The following is a 12,897-nucleotide window of genomic DNA, read 5'->3' on the forward strand; positions in this document are numbered from 1 at the left end:
CTGGTACTGGGAATCTTGTTAAAGTTGAGGGTCACATGGATTCCACTCAATATTAACAGATTCTTGAGAATAATGTTCAAGAAGCTGATACGAAGTTGAAGTTATGCCGGGGATGGATATTTCAGCAAGACAATGATCCAAAACACTGCTCCAAATCTACTCAGGCATTCATGCAGAGGAACAATTGCAATGTTCTGGATGGCCATCCCAGTCCAGACCTGAATATCACTGAACATCTGGGATGATTTGAAGCGGACTGTCCATGCTCGGCAACCATCACACTTAACTCAACTGGAATTGTTTTGTAAAGAGGAATGGTCAAAAATACCTTCATACAGGATCAAAGAACTCATTAAAAGCTACAGGAAGCAACTACAGGCTGTTATTTTTGCAAAAGGCAGATCTAATAAATATTAATGTCACTTTTCTGTTGAGGTGCCCATATTTTTGCACCTGTCAAATTTTCTGTTAATGCGTACTGCACATTTTCTGTTAGTCCAATAAACCTAATTTATTTCTGTGTCTAATGGAAACAGAAATATTACTGTGTCCATTAGATATATCAAACTGAAGTAGCTTTTGTAAACACCCAAATATTTATACATAAAAATGATTGAGATTAATAGAGGGGCCCAAACTTTTTCATATGACTGTATGTTGCCGCTTTCTCAGGTAGGTTACAAACAGTTATGTCATAATGCCCCAGCCGGCATACCTAGGTGGGCCCCATAAGGGAAAAAAGAGGGCAGACAGTATAGGTCCCAAAATGGTTTGTTACCATTTTCCATAGTGGCCCATATATTTTTTTTATGTAAGCAGAGACAAATCACATAAGACTACATGTCAGAATTTTCTGACATACAGTTGGTGTTATTCAGACTCTCTGTCTTTATATTCCTGCCTGATCCGTCCCGCTGTGTGCTTACATTTTAATGTAATATCTGGTGTGAAGGACGTCAATATTCGCGTTGCCCTCCTGAAAAACGCAAACATCAACACTAATGTTAACTGCTCTATAACCTTTTAAACAACCAGGAATGTACATGTCCTTACAGTTGCAAAACTAAATGCAAATCTAACAGTAAGATAATTCTCACTAGTCTGTGCAGCCATCTGAGTGGTGGAGCAGTGGAAGGAGCGCGTAGACAGCAAACACTCAACCTGGATGCTGGTGTGAGGGGTCTCCTAAAAAAGTAGTCAATCATCCAACTGCAGATTATATATTATGGTGCTGCTGGCATTCTTACTAAAACCAGGAAGGTAAATCAAATCAACCAGTTTGTAAGTCCCTACACAGGCTACAAATAGTCCATATTGTAAGTTTTGAAATCTGTCTGAAATATCACAGAAACACTGACGTAGCTCTTAATGAATTTTTAATACAGAGTAGTGCCCTTCAAAATAATGTAATTCTTGGATAACAGTCAAATATTTCTCAAATATGAACATCACAAAATTTTAGTCCACTACGTTTTAGTTATTTCGTTGTTGTGCCCAAATTTAAAGATATTATGTAAAGCACATTATGCAGCATCTCAAAATTAAGAGTTAAATTCAAACTGTAAATGAAGTTTAGTCATTAACAATGTCATACTGAACAAGAACATTAATAAATGTGAAAAAGAGTACAAAGCTGTAATGAGTAAAACTAAAATGCCCTTGATTATATATAGCTTGACTTAAAAAACAGATATGTCTCAACAATATCAAAAGCAATAAACTGAGATGTTAGAACAAAAAGCTTATATGAAAATCATCAAACAATAAACTTTTTATACTGGAATATGTGCTCTTCACATAGGACAGTAAGTGGCCATAAATCATGAAGATGATTCACAATCTATGCTGTTCTCTCCTTCGTCAACATTGTCGTCATCATCCTCTTCATCCTCTCCATCGTCAATGCTTTCATCATAGTCTATGTAATGTAGATCTGGAGACATAAGTGCTTGAGAATGAGAGTTAAACTCTGGTAGGTGATGATTTGGAGGAGGGGCACCAACTTCAATAAACCTCTTGAACATGTTCATTGCACTGTACATTTTCTTTTCTAACATGATAATGTTTTGATGAAGTACAGCTTTTGAACCAGGATCTGCAGTATCATTTATAGCTGAACTTAAATGTCCATGTTGTTGATGAAGGTGAAGAATGACAGTGTTCATCTCTCTCTTAAGTAGAAGCTTTTCTTCAGCTGCTCTAGTCTTCAAATGCAGGGCTTCTATTGCTCGACTTTTTAGGTTCTTTGGAACAACACCATGATCTTCAATCTTTAAAATAAGAGAACAATTGCAAGTGGAACCTTGTTAAAGCGTAGTAGCAACATAAAGTGAATAACAGCATGTAGAAAGTTGAATAAAACCTTTAGATCAATTCTACTCACTTGTTCATCAAACAATGTGTACAGCTGGGAGGAGGCATCACACAATTCTCGAAATTCTAAATGTGATGGAAAGATGCCAGTTTGTGGAGGCCACTGCAGATTATTGTACTCTGTAACAATCTTCTTCAGTTTTCTGTTACAGGCATTCACTTGCTTGGACAGCCTTAAAGCAACTCCCTGTCCATCTGTAAAGAAAGAAGAAATATAAATACTAGTAAAAATAATACAATCAACACAATATGAAAACATGATACAATAGTCATTTATTGAAGTATGTTAAACATAATAAAAGGTCAACATCTGAAATAGTGTTTATCTCAATTTGGATTTTGTGAACACAAGTAGTGGCAGCCAATTCTACACAAGATATTCAACATGACACTAAAGTTCGCATAAGGAAATATCAGTTTGTAGGTCAAAATCTATTACTGCCAATAATTGAATGATATTTTAATTGTACTCTTAAAAAAGTTATCCTCAGAATATAAAGACTGATAGTTCTTACAGTGACTTAATATCTGCAGTAATGCATAAGATCATTGAATGTCCATTAGAAAATGGATGTATTACAATACTCACTTATCTGTGCCTATTTACAACGGGCATTAGGTGAAAGACAGGATACACCCAAGAAACATATTCATACACCAAAGATAAATAACCATACACATCAAAAGCACATACCCATGACAAAGGACAAGTTGGAATAAACCAGTCACTTCGTACACTGCATAAAGAAGCTTAAGTACCCAGAGTGAACATATGCATGGTGCAGGGATAACATAAAGATTAAATTTAGGTTTACCACATGCTGGGATTCAACCACAAGACCTTTGAGCTTCAATTTTGCTAATGACCATACAGTCAAGAAAAGAAGTAGCGTTACCATTATATCTTCTTTTCAGGTTGAGAAGAGTGGTCCTCTCCCTTGCTTCATTTTGTGCTCGTCGTATCAGCTGACCTCTAAGTTCCTGGTCAACATCTCTCAGTGTTCTCTGGAAAATGTCATCCGAAGGGAGCCACCTTCGTTTTACACCATGGTGTCTCTCAATTATTCGAAGATCCCTGTCCAGCCTAACCACAACAAAAACAAACAAAAAAAACAAAACAACGCACAGTTTCTTTACTTCAGGCGAGAACTGTTGTTCAAATATAGAAGAGTACAAATATCTGTCTCTTACTGTTATTCATCTTCAATGAGTGACTCCTGTTTATGTGATCCGGATCTAAAAATGAAAACAAAGACTTTATATTGGCATAGCTTGTATAATTAGCTGAGCTTAATACTTTGTCATTAATGTGGCAACATTGTAAGTCTTGTGTAAGTATTTCACAATGTTTATACATTATCTTATGCATGTCTGAGGTTAGTGCCTAGTAGTGAGGCTGCTTCCCATAGGTGAGGTTAGGAACATGGAACAACCACCAAATCGAGACATTTGACTACATTTTTTTGTATTTACTACATGTCTTGAAAACTGCAGACCTTTGCAGCACCCTCATCATTACAGACACACCACCAATCTGCCTACTGATTTGGTATTCAAAAAAGGATCATACCTGAGCTGGTTGATTTCGGTCAGCTTCATCACATAGTTCCTCTTCCATCTTGGAACAATCTCTGTAGATAAGTCAACAATGTATGTTATTGAACAATCCAATATCTCTGTGAATAATTGGAAATAATACAAATTACATCAAAATTAGTGACCTTCGTCGGAAGTGATAATGGCGAAACTGGGAAATAGACTCTCCTACTAGGGGTCTGTACAGCATATTAACCTGTAGTAAAAAGAGTCACAGTACTTATGTTTAATCTATTAATTCCAAAGGTACATAAGTAAAAAAAATAAATAAATAAATACTGTAAAAAAAAAAATTCTAAATGAGAAAGCAGTAAATAACACATCTAGTCTACTGGAAATGCCATCAGTGACATTAATTTAAAGAAATATTTAATATATTAAACAGAATAAAAAAGTTGCAATATTGTTGACATATTTACTAGGACATATCTTTTTCTCTCTACCTCCATAACAGTAAGATTGTTTTTCCACCGTAAGGTGTTGATGAATCCCTCTACAGAGACCTGGCACTCCAAAGAAAGATGGACAAATAGCTCAAGAAGAGCCATTGAAAAAGCAGCCTGTGGCTTCTCCGGTGAAGCAGGCCAAAGGCCATACTTCAGAAGAGTGCAGACCTCAGGTTCGCATTTACAAAAAGAAACTGTGCAATTAATGAGATGACCTAAAAAGACAAAGGAAGAAAAAGGATTCATTCCATTTTTTATCTCACAGAGTCAATAAATACACTGTTTTATAGAACTTGGAATTAAATCAGTCCACAATATGTGTTATAATTATACTTTGATTTTATAAGTTGTATAACAAATACATGATATCCATATGAGGAGTTGATCTTTTTATTACTGCTCCCTTTAGGGACCACCGAGCCACATCTATGCTTCTAAGATGGAATAGGACAGGGGTGACCAAAATTCGTCCTCGAGCACCTTCATTCTGCATGTTTTAGTTCTCTCTGTGGTGGTGGTAACAACCTTTCCAGCAGGTCAATGTTCTTCTACTGAGCCATCACTGGATCCAAGTGCATTAAACCAGGGACAGAACTAAAACCTGCAAAATGCTGGCCTTCGAGGACCGACTTTGGGCACCACTGGTGTAGGATGTATTGGGATTACACCCTAGGAGCTGGCCCAATTGGCTGGGTAGAGGGAAGTCTGGGAATCCTTAATTATGCTGTTACTTGGGTGACCTGACCCCAGATAAGCAGAAGGCAATGGATGGATGATATATCCCTTCTTTAAACATGTACAAACCAACGCAGACTTGCCACTTTAACTGTGTTTAACTTAACATGTGTTGTCTTTAACTGAGCTTCCCCTCCAATCTATGTATTTATGTAGTTTTCTATATTTGTGTATCCAAGTATAAATAAATAACAACAAAGAAGAATAAAAAGTTATTCCACAATAAAAAGTCACATAAACATATATTCACGTGGGACAAGATTAATAATCATAAAGTGAAAACATAAATTTTACTAAATAAGATTTAGAATTTTGTAGAATATATATATACACTGCTCAAAAAAATAAAGGGAACACTTAAACAACACAATATAACTCCAAGTAAATCAAACTTCTGTGAAATCAAACTGTCCACTTAGGAAGCAACACTGATTGACTATCAATTCCACCTGCTGTTGTGCAAATGGAACTTTGTACAGAACAAAGTATTCAATGAGAATATTTCTTTCATTCAGATCTAGGATGTGTTATTTGAGTGTTCCCTTTATTTTTTTGAGCAGTATATATATATATATATATACATACACATATACACAAAATTAATTAATTAAAAAATTACATAGTGTAAAAACATACCTGTGTTGACAAAAGTCTTTACATCTCTGGAGTAAACAACATGGGTGCTGTGATCCCCACTTAAATGCAACACCAACTGCTGGAAAGCAGCCTCATAGCAGGTTTTCTAAAGAGACACAAAAAAGGACAGAGAAAAACCGAATTTTATGCAATTAAGAACTCATTCTCATTCTATACATATCAATTACAATATTTATTAGTACATTCAACAAAAATGAACTTACATTCCACTTTTCAGGGAGGTGCAAAGAATTTATGGGTACTGTGTAGACACAATCCTTGCAAAAAACACTGCTTCTGCTGCATTCCAGACAGCGGTATACTCCAGGTTTCTTGCACACAGAGCACATGTCAGAGAAAGGAGCGGAGGACTTATAGGACTCTTCCAAGACCTGATCTTTTAGTGTATCCCATAGGCTCAGCTCCTTCCTTTTTGCCCTGGTATACGCGGTCCCTTCTTCCTTTGAGTTTTCAGTACAAATATCATTTGATGAGGGAAAAACAGTGTTGGTGTCAGATGAGCCTGCATGTGAGGGAATGTAGAAATATTTCGCCCGAGCACCGATGGTTTTCCGAGTTACTTTTATTTTTTTGGTCTTACAACGGACACTGCTCTTATATTTAGGCATGGTTCTAAAGTGGGAGAGAACAGAAAGAAGACAGAAATACTGTAACACCGAGAAGCATAAAATAATAATAAAAAAAACAAAATTTTAGCACATTGTTATTAAAGGTATGAAGGACAGCTACATTTGAATGTGACTGGCTTTTAAGAGGCTACTTTAGCTAGCTTTTTTTTTCTACCAAATAGGGTTAAAAACGTGTCTAAATCTGTACAAACACATGCTGTGCCACATACTCGCTAACATTAACTCATAGAACTACCATCAGCAGATTTATAAATGTAGACTTTCGGTCTTTTGAGGTTTTTTACTACATTTTTATTTGACAGATTCAGGGGCTACTCACCAGCTCCGACCGTGGAAAGTGTCGCGTCGAATGACGTAAGCTTCTTCTTCTTCTTCTTCTCTAATGTTTTGTCGGGTGCAATCCGTAATTTATTATTATTACTACTAATACAAATATTAAACATTTTCATATGGTACAAACACAGATTTTCATATAATCATATGAGCAAATCCATCCGTATTTTTATTTTTAATTTTTTAAATTAAAAATAAGATTAGGGCCAACCCTAACTTCTTCTTATCATTATTAATGGATTGCAAGCAACTTCGGATGTACATACAGCCACCTAGTGGAAGGCTATGAGGTTGGACAACTACATAACTCTAGAATATACCTTTTAATTTCATTGTATGCTTATATATATATATATATATATATATATATATATATATATATATATATATATAATTGCACGACCGGAAGATAAAAACACGGCATGTATTGAGAGAACACGTCTTGTAAAGATCCAATAAAATTAACCAAGTATGTTAAATTTTGGCATTTATTTTGAGTGAATTATTGGAAAAAATCCAAAGAAATAAAAGGCATATTGGGAATATAAGTCTTTAAAAAAGCGAACAAAAATAAACAAAACAGAAAAAAAAACCCTCCGGTTTTAGATTTTAGTGAGTTGTTTTTAAATACTGTAACGTTTATTACAATACCTAATTAAAATCTTATGACGGATACGTTTGGCTTTTGTATTTTTAGTAAATTCTTAATATCCTGTTCAAATTCGCAGATAAATTATGAATAAAGGTTTTTAAAAAAAGGTTAAAAAAAGGTTCTATTAGCGACAAGCGGCTGTTATCACCGATAGAATGGTTGATAACGGTTGATAACAGCCTGCTAGCAGGTAGAGCAGGGACCAACTGAGGCCATTCAATGGGGCTGATAACCACTGATAATCGCCATTCTATGGGATGATAACATCCGAAGCGGGTGGGGGAAGAAACAAGGTGAGCAAGAAATATTAGACATTACCAACCTTCCTTCATAATCCGCAGCAGCATCATGAGCAGCTCCACTTCTCTCACAACATAAATATTAAGCCTCTCTGTTATAGATCTGAAGTTAAAGTACTAATGAGGACAGATTTGTATCTTTTTTTTTCCTCAAGTGAAAAGAAAACACAGTAACTTGCACTTGTTTTGTTTGTAGTAACACAAACCTCTCAAACAGAAAATGTGATAGAAATGATATAATCCAAATCTGAATATCTCCTTCATGTAGAACCTAGAAAAAGTATTCACATCCCTACAGCTCTTTCCACAGTGCTATCCAAATAATCTGAAAAATGTGGCCTGCGTTTGTATTCATCGCTCTTTACTCTAGCTCAAGATTTATCTACTAACGACCTCTTTGTTGCAAACATATTTTAGTGTCACAAAATGCAAGGCATATAGTTGAAGTCACTGTGTTATATGTGTATACATCTGTCTGTGAAAGTTTTCATTTTTGAATATCACATAACAAATGGAGTCATTGTTCAGAGTGAAAATCTGTGTTGAGGTCAACGGGAAAGAGTTTGCCTCTTAGTATTTTTATGGATCAATTCTTGCTCTAGTATGTTGCGATGTTTCCCTCTTTCCTCCGTCACATCTCTCCTTTCCTTTAAAGGTTATATCTTTTGTGATTTCAATCCTCCCGTGTTTAATGTCGGCAATCACGGCGTCTCCTCCACCTCCACACATCAAGTTTCGCCCTCTGTGACTGCTCTGCTGTAAAGGGCGGCAGTGTTTTCTGTTTCTTAAGAAGTGAGCGTGTTCGCTTCTCTGCACAAATGCACGAAAGTCGCCGTCAACCCCCCCCCCCCCCCGCTTTTATCTGCCAAGCAAACTCGAGGCTTTATCGACAATCGGTGACAAACAAAAAGCTGAGTGATGCTCAGGTACATGAACTTAAATCCAACTGTCTGGCAAGCAGCTTTGGGTGGCCATGAGTTCTTCCGTTATGCAGGGAAGATAAGTCTGAAAGGTAGACAAACAACTCTTAGGACTAAAAAGGAGCACAGAATTTCACAGGGTCAAAGCAGTGGTGGCTTTTATTTTATGAGGTTTTATACCTCATTGTTTTTTGTTGGGTTTTTTTTTTTTTGCTACTGTTACGAGTTAGGTGGACTTTACATTCCCACAATATTTCTTCAGTAAAAGTATTGCAGTTTCCCATTATTATACCAAAATTTTCAGTGATTTTAAATGAAAATATAGGACAGTCTGTGCCGCTACGAGTAGCAGAGAAGCAACAACTGAATAGAAAAAAATGCAATAATGCTAATTATTAGCTATAATATTTTTGGATTGCCATTTCACCTGTTGAGTTTGATATAACTGGGCTGTAGCTGCATCTGAATCCTACTGTATCACTACATTTTAATAAATTGAATTGACTGGAACGTAATATAGACTGAATTTGACTGGATGTAGTTGAATAAACATTGGACCCTGTTGTCTTGTGAAGGGCTTTGAGACGACAGCTGCTGTGAATTAGTGCTATTCAAGCGTAGCATTAGAGGTAGAGACATTTGTGTTTTATCATTTATTTCTTTGTTGTAAGACGTAATTGTCGTCAATAAATGGCTTCCTTCAACTAGCCCTTGTTCCAAGTCAGCCAATGAAGTTATGTTGGTCACTCTGGCTTGAACAGGATGGACTGTAGGCAGGCCTCAAAGTCTGGATGTAGTCTCTGATTAACACTGCTTTGTGGGGAAGATCTTTGACATTCTGGAGGATAAAGTTCAATCTCAGACTGTGAAAATACAGAATTGCCACCGGTAGCAGAATTGGGTCTTGATATCTCTGCACTGAGATTTTCACGCCATCACACTGACTCCACCACTTTTTGCCACTAGCAGAGAGGATTTGACCAGTTACCATGATCCATCTTCTGAATTCTGGTTCACATCCCACAAATTAATTACTGACACTACTAAAGGGGACAGAAATTGACTTTCCATTGGTATCAAATTGATTTGTCATAAAGAAAAAAGCATGAGTTTCAGGATGTTGGTGGCAAAAATCACTCACTTATTTCATTGGTTGTTATGTGAACTTTCTCATTGCAAACATGTACAACACCGGCAGTATTCTGCCTCTTTGACTGTCCAATTTTTATAGAGTAACATAGTATTCACTAGAAATGAATACCTGGTCAATTAGTCAGACTGTATGCTCTGGAAAAGTCATAGCTTGCCAATGCATTTTAAAATGGTTAATAAGAGGGATAGAGATACTCCTTTAGTTTGCACTCCATTACAGTCTGCTATTTGTGATAAGAAATGAGCTGGCTGACCAGAGCGTACAGCTGCTTTAATTTACTTTGATTTAAAAAAAACTAGTTTTCTGATGTGTAGAAATGCAACCCATTTTAAATAAACATAAAAGAACATGTTCTCTTAACTCGTTGTAGAATGATGGACTTCATATTGTGTGTAAATGGTCCTATAGCCCTTCCTGATTGATTGGGCAGTAGCAGATAATTGCAGATGTTTTTTTTTTTCTCTCCACTTGGCATCATATTAAGAAACATGGGTGCATCACCAGCTGGATTTGACCTTAAAAAGTTCACATAGTATTTCATTCTGAATTTTAGTGGTTATAGTTCACTACAACACTCATTGGTAGTTCCATAGAGGGAAGTCTGTGTTTCCTGTGAAACAAATTATCATTATTAGCTTTTCTCTGTGAGAATTTGTAATAGAAGCTGAAGCTAAAAAAGTCATTCAGACAAGATAAAGAATATGATAGTTTTACACAGTTTTACGACATTTTGCAGATTTTCTTCTTTCTTTTTGGTTTCCTGGACGGAGATCATCAAAACTTATTTTCTCAAACTAAATGGTTTTCTCATTTTAGATGGTGCGAACCCCTGGGGACAATCATAGAGAGTGAACAAGTTCTTGTTACTGTAGCAAACAGCTCAAGATTTTTTTTTTTTTTATGTAGCATAACACAAACATGATTCCTGTGGGTTTTTATTAGATTTGCTTCAGTTACAGCAAGTAAGCGCCTTGCATTGCTTTGTAATGAGTTTCTCATGTTTTACTGTGTGCACTGAACTTCATCTGCTTCCATTCTGGCTACAGACATCTGTGTTTTCAGCACTTTCTAAATCAATGATATTGGTTCATTATGTGCGCCTTCTGCATTTAAAGACTGCATCGGTTGTGTCGGAGCCTCGACGTGCAATCTCTTCTGCGCAATGGCTCTAACAATGCAATCATTGAGGGATATGGAGGCGGAGCGAAATCCCTCTGCAAAATGTTTTTTTTTTGTGTGTGTGCGGGTAAAGTCCCTGACACATACAAGCTCAGCAGGAGAGCGTCTTGTATAAATTAAAAAGCCGAGAAAGTCAAACTTCTCAGCAGAGTCACAGAACAACAATGTGGAAACAAGCCGAGCCTGGCAGCACTGTCTGTTATGAGTCTAGTTTGAAAAGGGCACTGCTCTTCATCTGCTGCGACCAATTACAGCGGCGTTCTCCTCTTAGGTTACAACTTCCAGCGTCGGCAGAGCAGGTGTCAGGAGTGTGACAGCTTGTGCACACGGGAACAAAAGAGACCGAAAATAAATGGATATACTTGAAAAATGGATTGTGGCTAGATTTACCTTTACTACATTTAATCAATTTAAAAAAAAAAAAAAAATCTGTTACGGAATATTTTTCTATGCTAAATTGTACTATGCTGTACTGAAGGATATTATACTTTCTTATTGTATTTGTTAAATAACCCCATAACAACACATTCTCAGGTTTATCCACCATAATTATCAGAGGCGGTTTCCCACATATTCACCCCTTGTTTCACAGCAAACTCTGTAGAGTATTTGTTACTGTAAATCTCAATTTTGGTCTCATCTGACGAAAGCATAGTTCCAGGTAAAGTCCCAGCTGAATTTGGCATGTTCCGCTCCACATGTTTGCCTTGGTTTTTGTAGTTTGTTTTTTTATATCCTTTTAATTTGCTGCTCAGTCTGTAGCTACGGGTAAGTTTAGTCAAGGAGCTTTTTCCTGGCTTTTAAAGATCAACACACATCTGCCTTACCTAAAGTTTGTAGTCACTGAAAAAAAAAGTTTTTTGATTTTTTTTTTATGGAATATGTTTTTTTAAAGAATAAAATCCATCCCATTTTCTTTCAACAGGTTATTTTTGACCAACCACAACAGTAAATAATAATAAAAAAAAACTTGATAATTTACAGTTGTCATGGTAACATTAAAACCCAAGCTGTCTTTGTGGACACAATCATTTGCACTCAGCATAATCACCAAAACTCCATCAAAGTAGTGAAATGTTGTGCTATAAATGATGGAAAAGTGTTGACATTCATCCATCATGTCTATTTGCCTTCAGAAAAACTGCAATTCGACATTTAAAGCAATTTTTAACTATAATTTCTGAAATTCATCTATGTGTAAATTAGGAGCCAAATGTAGCCTTTCTAACCAGCACTTCAGTTTTCTTTTTTAAAGCTCAGATCTCTTTTACCATTAGATAATCTTAGCTGCGACATGCCAATACTTCGGTTGCCTGTCGCCAAAAGAGTATTTATTTCAGTCCACTGCCAACGGTCCAATTCATCTTAGACACATGGACAGAAACAAACTATATAAATGATGCATGTCTCTTCAAGATACAGTTTAATTCAGGGATTTTAGAGGAAACAAAGTGTGACTTGGCAGGGTTGGGTTATAAAATAAATGTCCCAAGCTTTGAATATCTTCGAGCGCTGCTTATTCCATTAGACCAAAAAGCAAAAAAAAAAAAAAAAAGAAGGGCTTGGCAAAAAAAAAGAGCTTGGCACTACTGTAAATGTAAGATATGGTCAAAAGCCTAAACTGGCAAGCCAGGAGGGGAGAGCTTTAAAAAGAGAAGCGATCAAGTTGACCTGTGGTAACTCTGGAGGAGTAACAGGGATCCACAGCTTTGGCGGGGCTCTCTTTCTACTGGAGAGCTATTAGTTGTAGTTAACAGTAGTTTACAGTAAGCCATGTAGAAGTACAGCGACCATGGGGAAGAAGGAACTCCAGTCAGACGAGACCAAAATTCAGCCATTTACTTTTCCTGTATAGCAGTGTACATTGTACACTGCACATCATCATTCCACAGATGTAACATGGTGATGGCATCATTATGCTGTGG

At 36.5% G+C, this 12,897-nt stretch overlaps 1 protein-coding gene and 1 long non-coding RNA gene across 3 annotated transcripts in view; one reads left to right on the forward strand and one right to left on the reverse strand.

Annotated features, from left to right (window-relative positions):
* The window catches only part of LOC102230826 (glutamate receptor ionotropic, delta-1-like), a 470,639-nt gene that overhangs the window by 308,647 nt on the left and 149,095 nt on the right, over positions 1-12,897 (forward strand). The gene's annotated exons all lie outside the window — the stretch shown is intronic.
* On the reverse strand, positions 1,360-6,319 carry LOC111609846. Its single transcript, XR_002753366.1, has 9 exons — positions 6,011-6,319; positions 5,787-5,892; positions 4,413-4,630; positions 4,095-4,165; positions 3,944-4,004; positions 3,565-3,609; positions 3,270-3,457; positions 2,384-2,568; positions 1,360-2,270 (listed from the first exon to the last, which is right to left on the reverse strand). It is a non-coding gene; the product is annotated as an uncharacterized LOC111609846 (long non-coding RNA).

This window comes from Xiphophorus maculatus, chromosome 10, assembly GCF_002775205.1.
Source record: "Xiphophorus maculatus strain JP 163 A chromosome 10, X_maculatus-5.0-male, whole genome shotgun sequence".
In the NCBI taxonomy this organism is placed as follows: Eukaryota; Metazoa; Chordata; class Actinopteri; order Cyprinodontiformes; family Poeciliidae; genus Xiphophorus; species Xiphophorus maculatus.